General features: G+C 43.0%; 1 long non-coding RNA gene across 1 annotated transcript; it reads left to right on the top strand.

The window, feature by feature from the left end:
* The first annotated feature begins 13,789 nt into the window (after positions 1 to 13,789).
* LOC119305060 lies at positions 13,790 to 16,312 on the top strand. Its single transcript, XR_005148532.1, has 3 exons — positions 13,790 to 14,238; positions 15,622 to 15,710; positions 15,810 to 16,312. It is a non-coding gene; the product is annotated as an uncharacterized LOC119305060 (long non-coding RNA).
* Positions 16,313 to 17,292: the final 980 nt, after the last annotated feature.

Genomic DNA, 17,292 nt, shown 5'->3' with positions numbered 1-17,292 from the left:
CTTCCACCGGTGATGGTGGCCGCTCCTTTTTTGGTGTTGCTGCACTGACTACTTCAGCTATGTACTTCACTGAGCACGAGATTATTTGACTTCGCAATCTGTTGATTGCCTTTGGCTCCAAATTACCGGGTGCATCTACGTCGACATTTTCTATTGAGCCCCTTGAAGGAAATATGCCCTAGAGGCAATAATAAAGTTATTATTTATTTCCTCATATCATGATAAATGTTTATTATTCATGCTAGAATTGTATTAACCGGAAACATGATACATGTGTGAATACATAGACAAACATATAGTCACTAGTATGCCTCTACTTGACTAGCTCATTAATCAAAGATGGTTATGTTTCCTAACCATTGACATGTGTTGTCATTTGATTAATGGGATCACATCATTAGGAGAATGAGGTGATTGACATGACCCATCCCGTTAGCTTAGCACTTGATCGTTTAGTATTCTGCTATTGCTTCCTTCATGACTTATACATGTTCCTGTAACTATGAGAATTGTGTAACTCCCGTTTACCGGAGGAACACTTTGGGTACTACCAAACGTCACAACGTAACTGGGTGATTATAAAGGAGTACTACAGGTGTCTCCGAAGGTACATGTTGAGTTAGCATAATTCGAGATTAGGTTTTGTCACTCCGGTTGTCGGAGAGGTATCTCTGGGCCCTCTCGGCAATGCTCATCACCTAAGCCTTGCAAGCATGTAACTAATGAGTTAGTTATAAGATGAAGTATTACAGAACGAGTAAAGAGACTTGTCGATAACGAGATTGAACTAGGTATTGGATACCGACGATCGAATCTCGGACAAGTAACATACCGATGACAAAGGGAACAACGTATGTTGTTATGCGGTTTGACCGATAAAGATCTTCGTAGAATATGTAGGAACCAATATGGGCATCCAGGTCCCGCTATTGGTTATTGACCAGAGATGTGTCTCAGTCATGTCTACATCGTTCTCGAACCGTAGGGTCCGCACGCTTAAGGTTTCGATGACAGTTATATTATGAGTTTATGTATTTTGATGTACCGAAGGTTGTTCGGAGTCCCGGATATGATTACGGACATGACGAGGAGTCTCGAAATGGTCGAGACATAAAGATTGATATATTGGACGGATATATTTGGACACCGGAAAGGTTCCGGAGAAGTTTGGAGCACCGGGAGGTTACCGGAACCCCCCAGGAGGTATATGGGCCTTATTGGGCCCATGTAGGAGGAAGAGAGAAGGAGCAAGGGAAGGGGGCGCCCCCCCCCCCCCAAGCCCAATCCGAATTGGGGAGGGGGGCCGGCCCCCCCTTTCCTTTCTCCTTCCCCCTCTTCCTATTACTACTACTAGTACTACTTCCTAATACTAGTACTCTTTCCTTCCCCCTCCAAATAAGATAAGGAAAAGAGAGGGAAACCTACTTGGAGTAGGTTTCCCCCTCCTCATGGTGCGCCCCCCTAGGGCCGGCCACCTCCTCCCTCCCTCCTTTATATACGGGGGTAGGGGGGCACCCTAGAACACACAAGTTGATCATTGATCGTTCCTTAGCCGTGTGCGGTGCCCCCCTCCACGATATTACACCTCGGTCATATTGTAGCGGTGCTTAGGCGAAGCCCTGCAACAGGAGAACATCAAGATCGTCACCATGCCGTCGTGCTGACGGAACTCCCCCTCGGCGCCTCTGCTGGATCGGAGATCGAGGGTGCGTCATCGAGCTGTACGCGTGTCAAGAACTCGGAGGTGCCGGAGTAACGGTACTTGGATCGGTTGAACCGGAGGACGTACGACTACTTCCTCTACGTTGCGTCAACGCTTCCGCTTCAGTCTACGAGGGTACGTAGACAACACTCTCCCCTCGTTGCAATATCATCACCATGATCTTGCGTGTGCGTAGGAAATTTTTTGAAATTACTACGTTCCCCAACAGTGGCATCCGAGCCTAGGTTTTATGCGTTGATGTTATATGCACGAGTAGAACACAAGTGAGTTGTGGACGATATAAGTCATACTGCCTACCAGCATGTCATACTTTGGTTCAGCGGTATTGTGAGATGAAGCGGCCCAGACCGACATTACGCGTACGCTTATGCGAGACTGGTTTCACCGTTACGAGCACTCGTGCTTAAAGGTGGCTGGCGGGTGTCTGTCTCTCTCACTTTAGTTGAACCGAGTGTGGCTACGCCCGGTCCTTGTGAAGGTTAAAACGGAGTCTATTTGACAAACTATCGTTGTGGTTTTGATGCGTAGGTGAGATTGGTTCTTGCTTAAGCCCGTAGCAGCCACGTAAAATTTGCAACAACAAAGTAGAGGACGTCTAACTTGTTTTTGCAGGGCATGTTGTGATGTGATATGGCCAAAACATGATGCTATATTTTATTGTATGAGATGATCATGTTTTGTAACCGAAGTTATCGGCAACTGGCAGGAGCCATATGGTTGTCGCTTTATTGTATGAAATGCAAACGCCCTGTAATTGCTTTACTTTATCACTAAGCGGTAGCGATAGTCGTAGAAGCAATAGATGGCGTAACGACAACGATGCTACGATGGAGATCAAGGTGTCGCGCCGGTGACGATGGTGATCACGACGGTGCTTCGAAGATGGAGATCACAAGCACAAGATGATGATGGCCATATCATATCACTTATATTGATTGCATGTGATGTTTATCCTTTATGCATCTTATCTTGCTTTGATTGACGGTAGCATTTTAAGATGATCTCTCACTAATTATCAAGAAGTGTTCTCCCTGAGTATGCACCGTTGCGAAAGTTCTTCGTGCTGAGACACCACGTGATGATCGGGTGTGATAGGCTCTACGTTCAAATACAACGGGTGCAAAACAGTTGCACACGCGGAATACTCATGTTATACTTGACGAGCCTAGCATATACAAATATGGCCTCGGAACACGGGGACCGAAAGGTCGAGCGTGAATCATATAGTAGATATGATCAACATAGAGATGTTCACCATTGAAACTACTCCATCTCACGTGATGATCGGACATGGTTTAGTTGATTTGGATCACGTAATCACTTAGATGACTAGAGAGATGTCTGTCTAAGTGGGAGTTCTTTAGTAATATGATTAATTGAACTTAAATTTATCATGAACTTAGTACCTGATAGTATTTTGCTTGTCTATGTTTGGTTGTAGATAGATGGCTCGTGCTATTGTTCCGTTGAATTTTAATGCGTTCCTTGAGAAAGCAAAGTTGAAAGATGATGGTAGCAATTACACGGACTGGGTCCGTAACCTGAGGATTATCCTCATTGCTGCACAGAAGAGTTACGTCCTGGAAGCACCGCTGGGTGCCAGGCCTGCTGCTGATGCAACTGACGACGTTAAGAACGTCTGGCAGAGCAAAGCTGATGACTACTCTATAGTTCAGTGTGCCATGCTTTACGACTTAGAATCGGGTCTTCAACGACGTTTTGAACGTCATGGGGCATATGAGATGTTCCAGGAGTTGAAGTTAATATTTCAAGCAAATGCCCGGATTGAGAGATATGAAGTCTCCAATAAGTTCTACAACTGCAAGATGGAAGAGAACAGTTCTGTCAGTGAGCATATACTCAAAATGTCTGGGTATAATAATCACTTGATTCAACTGGGAGTTAATCTTCCGGATGATAGCGTCATTGACAGAATTCTCCAATCACTGCCACCAAGCTACAAGAGCTTTGTGATGAACTATAATATGCAAGGGATGAACAAGACTATTCCCGAGCTCTTCGCGATGCTGAAAGCCGCAGAGGTAGAAATCAAAAAGGAGCATCAAGTGTTGATGGTCAACAAGACCACTGGTTTCAAGAAAAGGGGCAAAGGGAAGAAGAAGGGGAACTTCAAAAAGAACGGCAAACAAGTTGCTGCTCAAGTGAAGAAACCCAAGACTGGACCTAAGCCTGAAACTGAGTGCTTCTACTGCAAGCAGACTGGACACTGGAAGCGGAACTGCCCCAAGTATTTGGCGGATAAGAAGGATGGCAAAGTGAACAAAGGTATATGTGATATACATGTTATTGATGTCTACCTTACTAATGCTCGCAGTAGCACCTGGGTATTTGATACTGGTTCTGTTGCTAACATTTGCAACTCGAAATAGGGACTACGGATTAAGCGAAGATTAGCTAAGGACGAGGTGACGATGCGCGTGGGAAATGGTTCCAAAGTCGATGTGATCGCGGTCGGCACGCTACCTCTACATCTACCATCGGGATTAGTTTTAGACCTGAATAATTGTTATTTGGTGCCTGCGTTGAGCATGAACATTATATCTGGATCTTGTTTGATGCGAGACGGTTATTCATTTAAATCAGAGAATAATGGTTGTTCTATTTATATGAGTAATATCTTTTATGGTCATGCACCCTTGAAGAGTGGTCTATTTTTATTAAATCTCGATAGTAGTGATACACATATTCATAATGTTGAAGCCAAAAGATGCAGAGTTGATAATGATAGTGCAACATATTTGTGGCACTGCCGTTTAGGTCGTATCGGTGTAAAACGCATGAAGAAACTCCATACTGATGGACTTTTGGAATCACTTGATTATGAATCACTTGGTACTTGCGAACCGTGCCTCATGGGCAAGATGACCAAAACACCGTTCTCCGGATCTATGGAGAGAGCAACAGATTTGTTGGAAATCATACATACAGATGTATATGGTCCGATGAATGTTGAGGCTCGTGGCGGATATCGTTATTTCCTCACCTTCACAGATGATTTGAGCAGATATGGGTATATCTACTTGATGAAGCACAAGTCTGAAACATTTGAAAAGTTCAAAGAATTTCAGAGTGAAGTAGAAAATCATCGTAACAAGAAAATAAAGTTTCTACGATCTGATCGTGGAGGAGAATATTTGAGTTACGAGTTTGGTTTACATTTGAAACAATGTGGAATAGTTTCGCAACTCACGCCACCTGGAACACCACAGCGAAATGGTGTGTCCGAACGTCGTAATCGTACTTTACTTGATATGGTGCGATCTATGATGTCTCTTACCGATTTACCGCTATCGTTTTGGGGTTATGCTTTAGAGACGGCCGCATTCACGTTAAATAGGGCACCATCAAAATCCGTTGAGACGACGCCTTATGAACTGTGGTTTGGCAAGAAACCAAAGTTGTCGTTTCTCAAAGTTTGGGGCTGCGATGCTTATGTGAAGAAACTTCAACCAGATAAGCTCGAACCCAAATCGGAGAAATGTGTCTTCATAGGATACCCAAAGAAGACAATTGGGTACACCTTCTATCACAGATCTGAAGGCAAGATTTTCGTTGCTAAAATCGGATCCTTTCTAGAGAAGGAGTTTCTCTCGAAAGAAGTGAGTGGGAGGAAAGTAGAACTTGATGAGATAACTGTATCTACTCCCTTATTGGAAAGTAGTTCATCACAAGAACCGGTTCCTGTGACAACTACACCAATTAGTGAGGAAGCTAATGATATTGATCATGAAACTTCAGATCAAGTTTCTACTGAACCTCGTAGGTCTACCAGAGTAAGATCCGCACCAGAGTGGTACGGAAATCCTATTCTGGAAGTCATGTTACTAGACCATGATGAACCTACGAACTATGAGGAAGCGATGATGAGCCCAGATTCCGCAAAATGGCTAGAGGCCATGAAATCTGAGATAGGATCCATGTATGAAAACAAAGTATGGACTTTGGTTGACTTGCCCGATGATCGGCAAGCCATTGAGAATAAATGGATCTTTAAGAAAAAGACTGACGCTGATGGTAATGTTACTGTCTACAAAGCTCGACTTGTTGCAAAAGGTTTTCGACAAGTTCAAGGGGTTGACTACGATGAGACTTTCTCACCCGTAGCGATGCTTAAGTCTGTCCGAATCATGTTGGCTATTGCTGCATTTCATGATTATGAAATTTGGCAAATGGATGTCAAGACTGCATTCTTGAATGGATTTCTAGAAGAAGAGTTGTATATGATGCAACCTGAAGGTTTTGTTGATCCAAAAGGTGCTGACAAAGTGTGCAAGCTCCAACGTTCCATTTATGGACTGGTGCAAGCATCTCGGAGTTGGAATAAACGTTTTGATAGTGTGATCAAAGCATATGGCTTTATACAGACTTTTGGAGAAGCCTGTATTTACAAGAAAGTGAGTGGGAGCTCTGTAGCATTTCTAGTTTTATATGTTGATGACATATTATTAATTGGAAATGATATAGAATTTCTGGATAGCATAAAGGGATACTTGAATAAAAGTTTTTCTATGAAAGACCTCGGTGAAGCTGCTTACATATTGGGCATCAAGATCTATAGAGATAGATCAAGATGCTTAATAGGACTTTCACAAAGTACATACCTTGACAAAATTTTGAAAAAGTTCAAAATGGATCAGGCAAAGAAAGGATTCTTGCCTGTGCTACAAGGTGTGAAGTTGAGTCAAACTCAATGCCCGACCACAGCAGAAGATAGAGAGAAAATGAAAGATGTTCCCTATGCTTCAGCCATAGGCTCTATCATGTATGCAATGCTGTGTACCAGACCTGACGTATGCTTAGCAATAAGCTTGGCAGGTAGGTACCAAAGTAATCCAGGAGTGGATCACTGGACAGCGGTCAAGAACATCCTGAAATACCTGAAAAGGACTAAGAATATGTTTCTCGTATATGGAGGTGACAAAGAGCTAGTCGTAAATGGTTACGTCGATGCAAGCTTTGACACTGATCCGGACGATTCTAAATCGCAGACCGGATACGTGTTTTTATTAAACGGTGGAGCTGTAAGTTGGTGCAGTTCTAAACAAAGCGTCGTGGCGGGATCTACATGTGAAGCGGAGTACATAGCTGCTTCTGAAGCAGCAAATGAAGGAGTATGGATGAAGGAGTTCATTTCCGATCTAGGTGTCATACCTAGTACATCGGGACCAATGAAGATCTTCTGTGACAATACTGGTGCAATTGCCTTGGCAAAGGAATCCAGATTTCACAAGAGGACCAAGCACATCAAGAGACGCTTCAATTCCATTCGGGACCAAGTCCAAGTGGGAGACATAGAGATTTGCAAGATACATACGGATCTGAATGTTGCAGACCCGTTGACTAAGCCTCTCTCACGAGCAAAACATGGTCAACACCAAGACTCCATGAGTGTTAGAATCATTACTATGTAATCTAGATTATTGACTCTAGTGCAAGTGGGAGACTGAAGGAAATATGCCCTAGAGGCAATAATAAAGTTATTATTTATTTCCTCATATCATGATAAATGTTTATTATTCATGCTAGAATTGTATTAACCGGAAACATGATACATGTGTGAATACATAGACAAACATATAGTCACTAGTATGCCTCTACTTGACTAGCTCATTAATCAAAGATGGTTATGTTTCCTAACCATTGACATGTGTTGTCATTTGATTAATGGGATCACATCATTAGGAGAATGAGGTGATTGACATGACCCATCCCGTTAGCTTAGCACTTGATCGTTTAGTATTCTGCTATTGCTTCCTTCATGACTTATACATGTTCCTGTAACTATGAGAATTGTGTAACTCCCGTTTACCGGAGGAACACTTTGGGTACTACCAAACGTCACAACGTAACTGGGTGATTATAAAGGAGTACTACAGGTGTCTCCGAAGGTACATGTTGAGTTAGCATAATTCGAGATTAGGTTTTGTCACTCCGATTGTCGGAGAGGTATCTCTGGGCCCTCTCGACAATGCTCATCACCTAAGCCTTGCAAGCATGTAACTAATGAGTTAGTTATAAGATGAAGTATTACAGAACGAGTAAAGAAACTTGTCGATAACGAGATTGAACTAGGTATTGGATACCGACGATCGAATCTCGGACAAGTAACATACCGATGACAAAGGGAACAACGTATGTTGTTATGCGGTTTGACCGATAAAGATCTTCGTAGAATATGTAGGAACCAATATGGGCATCCAGGTCCCGCTATTGGTTATTGACCAGAGATGTGTCTCAGTCATGTCTACATCGTTCTCGAACCGTAGGGTCCGCACGCTTAAGGTTTCGATGACAGTTATATTATGAGTTTATGTATTTTGATGTACCGAAGGTTGTTCGGAGTCCCGGATATGATTACGGACATGACGAGGAGTCTCGAAATGGTCGAGACATAAAGATTGATATATTGGACGGATATATTTGGACACCGGAAAGGTTCCGGAGAAGTTTGGAGCACCGGGAGGTTACCGGAACCCCCCGGGAGGTATATGGGCCTTATTGGGCCCATGTAGGAGGAAGAGAGAAGGAGCAAGGGAAGGGGGCGCGCCCCCCCAAGCCCAATCCGAATTGGGGAGGGGGGCCGGCCCCCCTTTCCTTTCTCCTTCCCCCTCTTCCTATTACTACTACTAGTACTACTTCCTAATACTAGTACTCTTTCCTTCCCCCTCCAAATAAGATAAGGAAAAGAGAGGGAAACCTACTTGGAGTAGGTTTGCCCCTCCTCATGGCGCGCCCCCCTAGGGCCGGCCACCTCCTCCCTCCCTCCTTTATATACGGGGGTAGGGGGCACCCTAGAACACACAAGTTGATCATTGATCGTTCCTTAGCCGTGTGCGGTGCCCCCCTCCACGATATTACACCTCGGTCATATTGTAACGGTGCTTAGGCGAAGCCCTGCAACAGGAGAACATCAAGATCGTCACCACACCGTCGTGCTGACGGAACTCCCCCTCGGCGCCTCTGCTGGATCGGAGATCGAGGGTGCGTCATCGAGCTGTACGCGTGTCAAGAACTCGGAGGTGCCGGAGTAACGGTACTTGGATCGGTTGAACCGGAGGACGTACGACTACTTCCTCTACGTTGCGTCAACGCTTCCGCTTCGGTCTACGAGGGTACGTAGACAACACTCTCCCCTCGTTGCTATATCATCACCATGATCTTGCGTGTGCGTAGGAAATTTTTTGAAATTACTACGTTCCCCAACACCCCTGACTAAGCAGGAGATTATGCGACTTCGATGCCTGCTAGATTTGTCCTCTGGTTCTTCATCGATGGGTTCTTCTGGTTCTACTATTGATTCTTCTGGCATTCTACGACCACCTTCTACATAGTCATGTACATCCTTGTGGATTCTTGACACCGGAGCATCTTTTCGTATGACTCATGTTTCATCCACTTTGTCTTCGATTCGAGCTCTTGATTCTCCTATTCATGTTCTTAGTGTCGATGGTACCTTCCTCCCTGTTAATGGTCGAGGCATTATTAGCACCTCATCTTTTCATGTTCTTGATGTTGCTCGTGTTCCTCGACTTACCGTGCAGCTCCTTTCTGGTGGTCAGATTGTTGACTCTTGTACTCGGGTCATTCTTGACATTGACTTTTGTTTTGTTCTAGATCATCACACTGGTGCTCTCCTTGGTGCTGGCTCCCACACATGTTCTTGGAGCTTGATTGGCTTCACCATCCCTGCATTGCTATCGCCACTAGTCTCGCCGTCTTTGTTGCCTTGTCTACCAGCTCTTTTTAGCAGTGGCATCATCGCCTCGGTCATTTGTGTGGCTCTCGTCTCTCATCTTTAGTTCGACGTGGCCTTCTTGGATCCATCTCTGGTGGTGTGTCTTTAGACTGTCAGGGTTGTAGTCTTGGTAAACAGATCCAGCAACTTATCCGCATATCAAGATAGTATCTCAACGTCTTTTCGACCTTGTTCACTCTAATGTCTGGGGTCCATCTCCCTTTGTCTCGAAGGGAGGCCATCGCTACTATATTATCTTTATAAATGATTTCTCTCAACATATGTGACTATATTTTATGTCCTCTTGTAGTGAGGTCGTATCACATTTTGTTGCCATGGTTCACACTAAGTTCCCTACGCTTATTCATATGTTTCGTGCTGAATTTGTTGGATAGTATATCTCCAACATGTTGCATGGAGTTCTTACTGAGCAGAGTACTCTTGCTCAGTTCTCTTGACCTTGTGCTCATGTTCAGAATGGCATGGCTGAGCGCAAGCATCATCATATTCTTGAGATGGACCGTGCATTGATGATCACCTCTTCTCTTCCGCCTGACTTTTGGGCCGAGGGTATCTGCACTTCCACCTATCTCATCAATCTTCAACCTTCCACTGCTTTGTAGGGTGGTGTTCCTTTCGAGCGTCTCTTTTTGTCATTATCCTGATTACATAGTGCTTCGTTTGTTAGGTTGTGTTTGTTATGCTCTTCTTGCCCCTCGAGAATGCACCAAACTATCTGCTCAGTCTTTTGAGTGCATCTTCTTAGTTTATAGTGATGAGCATAAGGGTTATCATTTCTGAGATCCTGTTGATCGTGGGATGTGTATTTCTCGGGATGTGATTTTTGATGATTCTTGTCCCTTCTAGCTGCATCCCACTTCCTCAATCTTTTCAGCGGAGGGATATATCTTTCCTCACTTTCCCGACACACCTATCCCTCCCATTGAGCCCTTGTCCATCCGTCCTATTGCCCCTACTTCTCCGGCTGTTGTAGATCTAATGTCGCCATCTCCCATGGTTTCCTCACCTTGCTTTGTCACATGATTATACAGCTTAATCCCCGGTGACTTGTCCGTCTCCATTACCTGAGTCCAGGGTTTTGGTTACCGCCCGAAATTTCAAGATTTACCATGGTTACCACATATTTTGGTTCCCCTCGGTAAATGGTCATTTCGAGCCAAAAATTTCAAATTTGTTGAATTTGTTGAATTCAAACACTCAATGTATAGTAAAGTATGGCAGCACCTCACAACACTTGCGTAGACAATGTTCCACTGAGCTAGTAGCTCTTTTATGATAAGTATAAGTTCAAGTGCCATCTATATCTATTTTGAAAGAATTTAAATTTAAAATTGAATTATAAATTTTGTTCAAAATTCATTCAAAATTTTCTCAAGATTTCATGGTAACTGTGGTAATCACGTTTACCGGCTCCCCTCGGTAAAAATGCCCCATTCGGTAACCAAAACCTTGCCTGGGTCTACCCTGGTGATTCCTCCTCGTTTTCTTCCATCATTTCGTCAATTTTATACTCGTCATCTGCATGTTGTGGATGCATCTACTGATGTTCTATCTACTTCTGATGTGCCATCTTCATCGTCTCAACCTATTTATTGCTTGCGTCCTCGTCCACTTCTGCATGTTGTTGGCCTTAGTTTTCCAAGCGTTGGCGCTACTATGCTTGAGCAAACTTCTTATAGTGAAGTTGTTGTTCATCGCGAATGCCAATTTGCGATGGCAGAGGAGCTTGCTGCTCTTGAGCGCACCAGCATGTGGGATCTTGTTTCTCTTCCTCCCAGTGTCTGTCTCATCAATTTTAAGTGAGTCTACAAGGTTAAGACTCTCTCTCATGTTTCTCTTGAGCGTTACAGAGCTCATCTTGTGGCTTGTGGCTATCAGCAGGAGCATGTTCATGATTATAATGAGACTTTTGCTCTTGTGGCTCATATGACCATTGTTCGTACACTTATTGTTGTGGCCTATATTTGCCACTGGTCCGTGTCTCAGCTTGATATTAAGAATGCCTTTCTTAATGGTTAGTTGCGTGAGGAGGTTTACATGCAACCACCACCTAAGTATTTTGTTCATGATGGCATTGTCTGCCATCATCGTCACTCTCTGTATGGCCTTAAGCAAGCCCTAGTGCCTGGTTTGAGCGTTTTTCCTCTGCGGTGTCTACCGGTAGTTTTTCAGCGAGGGCTTATGATCCAGCGTTGTTTGCCCACCTTTCTGCTCATGGCCAGACTCTTCTTCTTCTATATGTTGATGAAATGATCATCACTGGTGACGAACGTGAGTATATTGGCTTTGTGAAGACCCATCTTAGTGAGCAGTTTCTTATGTCTGATCTTGGCCTCTTCGCTACTTTATATGGGATTGAGGTCTCTTCTACCACTAATGGCTTTTTTATTTTCGAGGAAAAACATATCCAAGATCCTCTTGCTTGTGCTGCTCTTACTAATGAGTGCATAGTTGAGACTCCTATGGAGCTCAATGTTCACCTCTGTGATACTGATGGTGAACCCTTGTCTGATCTGACGCATTATCGTCTTCCTATTGGGAGTCTTGTCTATCTAGCTATCACTCGTCCGGATACTCTTATCCAGTCCATATTTTGAGCCAGTTTGTCTCTGGTCCCACTTTGGTCCATTATAGCCACCTCCTTCGTGTTCTTTGATGTCTTCATGACACGATCTATCACCGGTTATTCTTTCCTCACTCCAGTTCATTACAGCTTCAGGCTACTCAGATCGCCGTTCACTTTCTGCTTGCAATTTTTTTCTTGGTGGTTCTCTTATTGCCTGGAAGACAAACAAAGAGACTGTAGTTTTCTGTTTGAGTGTAGAGGCTGAGTTGTGAGCTATGGCTCTTTTGATGGCATAGGTGACTTGGTTACACTGGTTACTTTGGGATTTTGGTGTTTCTATCACTACACCTACTCTGTTATTGTCTGATAGTACATGTGCTATTAGCATTGCGCGTGACCCTGTGAAGCACGAGCTCATCAGGCATATTTGTGTTGATACTTTTTTTTGTGCATGCTCGTATGCAAGATCGGGTTATTTCTCTTGAGTATGTGCCTTCCAAGTTATAGTTGGTGAATTTCCTTATCAAGGCCCAAACTAGAGCGCGGCATGGCTTCTATCTCTCCAAACTCAGTGTTGTTGATCCACCATGAGTTTTAGGGTAGGTGTTAGACTACTATAAACATAACCGTATAGCCTTTTGTATTTACCCCATTGTATAAGGAGTTTTCTACATATTTCCTACACCAGTACAGGTATATATATACCGGCCTATCGCCATGTGCGAATACAAGTTGTGTATTTCCTAACAAAAAAGATATTATCCTTTAATTCATCTTCAATTGAAAATATTGTTCACAATGAAAACTTTAAGCTGTCACTTCATTACATATATAATGAAACAATGTATTATGTTTATATGTTGGTGCTTAAGATAGACCATATGAAGGATATCATGGCCAGAAAACTATTGAACTAGCATGCCCTAAAAAGGTTAACATTGTGGCTGAGAATTCGGATACTTGAGGTCATGGGCATGATGAAAGACGGATGGTGGCATTGTTCGAGGTGTTTAGGGTGTGATTTGTCTATGTGCTATACTGAGTAGCCTTTTGCTAGCATGGCTTGTTTTGGTAGTTCTCTCTAGGCCTAGTTTATTGGTAAGTAAGTTGCGAGGGGTTTCACATGTTTTTCTTAATATAACTGAGCCATGTATGGCTATTCAGTCATGTTTTCCTTGTAAGCGGATCATTTCTCATTTGGCTGGTATTTTCGGTGTATCTTTGGCGATAAAAGATACATTGTGGGTTGTTTCATCAAAAAACAAATGTATGTGAGTAATCGGATCCTGCTCACACCAACACAAGATGTAGCGAGTCTCCAAGCATCTTCTATTCTTGATGCTTCCCGAATTAAACACCTTAATTATTACAAATAAGATGGTAATAACAATTAACTTGACTGGATGTGCATGCAAAATGTTGCTTAATTTCTTGTTGTCCGACTAGCTGCAATACTAGCTAATCTATAATACTTAAATAGTCCATCCCCACTAGCCTATTTCTCTTGACATGCAGCATATCCACATCATCATCCCATTACCACCAATTATCTTGACATGTAGGCGTCCACGTCACTACACCATGTGATTATTTTTTCTATTTTTTTTCTTTTATACATATAATCATCCTTTTTCTCCCGGCCGCACCGCTTCAGGTGTCGTTTTCTTTCCTGCAAATTCTGAACGCGCTGCTCCCCCAATCCTTCCTTCTTCAACTGCAGCCAGGCCCGCCCCGCCGCACTGCTCCCTTTCTTCCCCATCGCGGCTCCTCCCCTGCTCCCTATCACAGTCTCTCCCTTTCCTCCCCATCGCGGCGACTCCTCTGCTCCCCACCACAGCCACCTGTGTTATCCACGACCCTCCTCTCCCTCTACACCTTCTCCACTGAATCAATTGATGCCACTATAATCTTTGTGCAGTAGAAACGGATGGATTCATGTCAAGAACAGAAACGTCTGGCTTTACTACTACCTTCTCATTTGCGGGTAATTGACGCAGTTGATCTCCGCTTAAAGCAGTGGACCGACTCTGTTCCTGTCATCTCCTGCCCACGTCTCTGCTCCGAAGTTCGTCAGGTTACGCCCTCCGACAATCATCGCCATTGATGCGACGAATTTGAGTTCTCGGAATGTCATCGCTGCATCCCTAGCCATCGTCTCCCTTCTCCCTACAGGTTCAGTTCTTAATCCTGAGAAATAAATTTTTCTGTCTGTACAACGTCGTAAGTTACCTTTGTTTGAAAGTTCATGTCTTAGTTGATGCAAACCTCACAATATATAATAGTTTATGAGATGTTCAAACTTGATACGAGTACCACACTGTAAATAGTAGTACTCCCCACGCTTCTACTACTCATCCTTCTACCTTCAGATTTTCCATTTTTGCTTAACCAACCAGCTAATTTGGTTTGAGTCATATTCGTGTAGTTCGATTTAATAGTTGTCAAGGTAGTATGATTTGATTTGGTTAGGTTAGCAGGGAGCCATGGCCCATGGGTGGGATTGGTTAGATTTTGCTGATTCACGGTCAACGGAGATCAATTAGTCAGCGATGGATTTGACAGTTGTAGCACCTCCATGGTACCGAGCAACAGCGAGCTCCAGTGCAGATCGATATCTGAATTCCCATCGTAGGCAGCCAGAAGTGCCCATTTTTCCTATGCCGATCTGCCCCCTTTTTCCTATGTCGATCTGCTTCCCTCAGTTATTTGTTACACCCCCTCTGCACCCAATTATCCCTACTACATTGATGTGATTTACTTTCAAATTTTGGTACCTATTATTACGTAAATTTACTTTTTGGGAGGAGAGTTGATTTCAGTTTCAGATGTTGCCGAGTACTATTATTGGTAGCTCTATTTTTGTCCTTTAATATTTTTGTTGGAGTATTTTTTGGATCAGGTTCTGGTCATTCATGCCGTTCTGTTGCACTTCAAATGTTTTGTTTGCTATTTTCGAACCAGGCTCTGTTAGTTCATGCTATTTATTTTTATTTTCTTTGCGGGTTCTGATGCCTTTTGGTACTACCTGCTACACAATCCCTCAAACGCTTTTTCATGGAGCAAGTGGGGCAAGAAGCGGAGGAAGGCGAACATTAGTGAGCCACAGTTCTTATTCTCTCCCGCATCTTTTTCTAGGGTCTGTAAGATGGATTGTCACTGTTTTTGCTCCAGCAACGGTTGACATTAATTAGTTGAGAGATTAGAAATGCTAAATTGTTTTATTACCATGTTCATCAAGGCACTTAGATGTATCTTGATTTGGCCTCAAAAGTCATGCCTCTGTGTTGTGTTACTGACCGAGCACGTGTGTCGAGCTTTCCTCTGTTTCAATCTGTTGCCATCAAATTCACAGGCAATTATCAATTGATTGCCCCTACTGTTGTTTGCTAATGTGATCCACAGTGTTGCTATTTTTTCTCAGTACATAATATATATTGGCTCCTTTTCCCTGCCACACTATGTTTGCATGTACAGTTTTGTTACATCTTCCGTTTAGTTTTCATGCTATTACAAGTATATGATATATATTCTTACGTCCTGTGTGCTTCTATGTAGATTCCCTTTTGTTTGGTAGAACCTGAATTCACGATTCTGGTAAGAATTCTACACAAAGGATCAAGAAACATCGATTCGTCATTCATTTGGTATGTTTGCATTTACTACTGTCAAATGTATTTATGTAGGATCACCAAAGTATTTATCTTTACTACATATTTGTTCTTCCCTTTTGCCTGAAAATGTAGGGGAAAATAGGAATCAAGAATAAAATGTTGTTCTGCTAAGACGATCCTTAGTGGCAGTTTGAGAAAGAGCCACACTTCTTGCTGACGTTTGTTTGCATTTAAGAAAGGTGCTAGATGTGCTTCAGGTTTTAGTGTGTGTGTTTCTATATCTAAGTGATACCAGTGTTTTACTACTAACCATGATTTTAAGGCATATCAATGTGCTTCAGGTTTTCCCCAAACATAAGTTTCCTCAAAAATGTTTTGTTATTCGAACAAATATTTGAAGAAATGTTCAGTTATGCTATTGCTACTTTTATTTTTAGCTCATATTCCCGCAGCAACGCGCGGGGGGTCATCTAGTTAATTAAGCGCGTCTGCCAAATTGTCGAATCGAGGGACCCTTCGTAGCGGTGACTGGATGAGGCCACCAGTCAAGGTCATACCCTCTAGCCAGCTGGCGAACTCGTCGTTCGGAAGAGATCCGCCAACACGTCATCCGTGAATTGCATCTCCTTCTTGATCGTCTTGCTCTGTTGTTCTTGCACTATTCACATTAATTGTGTTGCATGCATTGATCGACAAGGAAGGTGCGGTAAATAATCTAATCATATAGCTTGATATTTAGATCAAGAAAAACACAATGAAGCTGCTTTGTTTCTGTAGTTAATATATACAACTAGCTAGAGTGTATCAACATGTATAGCTCACCGGTGATATTGTTGAGCTTGTATCGTCCTTGAGGCGGCGGATGAGGTGGAAGGAGATGAGGATGATGCCGGTTGAAACCACGGCGACTATCGCCGCCAACCCAAGGTTTTCGACGTTGCTCCGGTCCGCCATGGATATATACTAGAAGTTGTTCTTGCTCTTTCAATCCTACCTTTATTTCTAACACTGGGTGTTGAGACAACCGAGGTAGCTAATATATATGTCATAAGGAAAAATGAGGGAGGAGAAGATCACGACAAAGGCGGGTGAGACACGAGACATGCCTATGTATGTGTTGTATCATATAATAGAGCCCTCGTGCATGCATGCACCTGCTTTCAGACTGACCCAACCTGTTTCCGGCGCCGCAATTTAGACAAAAGCTTTAGAAGGTTTGTTTCAACTATGTGTTCTTGTGTGTTATTTTTATTTTATTTTATTTCAGATATGTTCTGGTCCTACTTTACTTGCTTGCACGGCTAAGCAGGTAGCGTCATGAGATATTATTAAACACACTGATTACAAGATAGAGATATATATGTCACACACACACCACCACACACAATCATATATCTACGTCTTGATGTACTGTCGTCTTCTATTGTGCCACATATGTGTTGGGTTGGATGCGTGCATCTTAGATATGTAGGGGTGAGGCGTGAATTTATATTATTTATGTGAATTTGTATTATTTATAAGGGACTTCCTCATTGGGCCATATTTGAAATATGATTCCCTATTTGGCCTTAAAAAGTATTTCTATGCTATTTGGCCCTAAAAAATATTTTTCTAT

This window comes from Triticum dicoccoides, chromosome 5B, assembly GCF_002162155.2.
Source record: "Triticum dicoccoides isolate Atlit2015 ecotype Zavitan chromosome 5B, WEW_v2.0, whole genome shotgun sequence".
NCBI lineage: Eukaryota > Viridiplantae > Streptophyta > Magnoliopsida > Poales > Poaceae > Triticum > Triticum dicoccoides.
Note: the sequence above shows the minus strand (reverse complement) of the source record. Positions and strands in the feature narration are given on the sequence as shown.